This window comes from Myotis davidii, unplaced genomic scaffold, assembly GCF_000327345.1.
Source record: "Myotis davidii unplaced genomic scaffold, ASM32734v1 scaffold586, whole genome shotgun sequence".
Classification (NCBI taxonomy): domain Eukaryota; kingdom Metazoa; phylum Chordata; class Mammalia; order Chiroptera; family Vespertilionidae; genus Myotis; species Myotis davidii.
The window spans coordinates 512,821-514,825 of NW_006296809.1; positions in this window are offsets into that span (position 1 = coordinate 512,821).

A 2,005-nucleotide genomic window follows, 5' to 3' on the forward strand; every position below is an offset into this window, starting at 1 on the left:
TGTGATTCGATAATCCAGAGCTGAAATAAGAAAACATTGAGATGCTTAAGAACCAATTGTAGCCCTAGTTGGTGTGGCTCAGTGGATAGCGTTGGCCTGCAGACTGAAGGGTCCCGGGTTTGAATCCAGTGAAGGGCAAGTACCTAGGCCGCAGATGTTTCTGGCTCCCTGCCCCCCTCTCTAAAAATCAATGGAAAAACATCCGAGGGTGAGAATTAACAACAACAAAAAATAACTAATTGTACGTTGCGCCCACACCTCCCGGCAGAGGCTCTGCACGAACTGCTGCTGCAACAGTGCACGGGGGTCAGGGCCCCTGTTCAGGCACACGGGCTGCAGCACCACCAGCAGCAATCCAAGCTGGTGCTCTTCCCCCAACGCCAGCTTCTGCCTCAGCAAGCAGGGAAGCGTGCAGTGGGGTTGATCCAAACCCACTCTCAGGCACCGAGAACACAGCTGAACGAGACAGGCAGACTCCGCTCAGAGTATGGGCGTGACCCAGGGAGAACAGGTGGAGGGCAGAGCAGGGCTGCAGGGCCGCAGGGAAGGAGGGCCCGGCTGGCAAGGAGCTGCAGGGTGCCCCAGGGCAGGTGGTGGAAGCTGGGGGGGGGGGAAGGCTGACAGCTGCCAGTACAGCAGTGGTGGTGGGAGCCTCTCCCGCCTCCTCAGCAGTGCTAAGGATGTCCGACTGCAGGTTAGGCCTGCTCCCCGCTGGCAAGTCGACATCCCCCAAGGGCTCCCAGGCTGCCAGAGGGATGTCTGACTGCCAGCTTAGGCCCAATCTCCTGGGGAGCGGACCTAAGCCAGCAGGTGGTCATCCCCTGAGGGGTCCCAGACTGCAAGAGGGCACAGGCCAGGCTGAAGGACCGCCCCCAAGTGCACAAATTTTTGTGCACTGGGTCTCTAGTTTCTTTATAATGTTTTCTTTGGATGTAATTTTAAATTCTAGGAAAGTTGCAACACTACTTGAAGGAATTCTATAATACATTCTCCCCAAATGCACCGTTTACATTTTGCTCCATTTCTTTCCTTTTTAAAAAATATATTTTTATCGATTTCAGAGAGGAAGGGAGACGGGGAGAGAGAGAGAGAGAGAGAGAGAGAGAGAGAGAGAGAGAGAAACATCAATATTGAAAATCATTGATTAGCTGAGCCTGCAATCTGGGCATGTGCCCTAATTGGGAATTGAACTGGCGACCTCTTGGTTCCTGGATTGAAGCGCAACTGCTTTGAATAAAGGCAATGACTTTTATTAGGGTACAGGGGTGGACAGTCAGAGACAGCTGTCTTCTGTTTCAACTGTTTGGGGTGGGGGGTGGGATTTCATTTATGGAGATGGCTGAGTGGCAACAGGGAGAGATTTTTATTACTTACACTAGAGGCCCAATGTGTGAAATTCATGCAGGGGGTAGGGGGGCTGTGTCCCTCACTCCAGTTTGCACCCTCTCCAATTTGGGACCCCTTGAGGGATGTCCAACTGCGCGTTTAGGCCCGATCCCAACAAACAGGCAGTCAGACTTCCCTCTTACAATCCAGGACTGCTGGCTCCCAGCCACTCCCCTGCCTGCCAGCCTGATCACCCCCTAACTACACCCCTACCAGCCTGATCGACGCCTAACTGCTCCCCTGCTGGCCCGATCGCCCCCAACTGCCCTCACTTGCTGGCCTGGTCGCCCCCAACTGCCCTCCCCTGCAGGCCTGCATCCCCCACAATTGCACTCCCCTGTAGTTCTGGGTCCCCCCCCCCCAACTGCCCTTCCCTGTAGTCCTGGGTTCCCCCCAACTGCCCTCCCCTGTATTCCTGGGTCCCCCCGCCCAACTGTCCTCCCCTACAGGCCTGGTTGCCCCTAACTGCCCTCCCCTGCTGGCCATCTTGTGGTGGCCATCTTTGACCACATGGGGGCAGCCATCTTTGTATTGGAGTGATGGTCAATTTGCATATTACTCTTTTATTAGATAGGACTAGAGGACCAGTGCACAAAAATTTGTGCACTCGGGGGGGAAG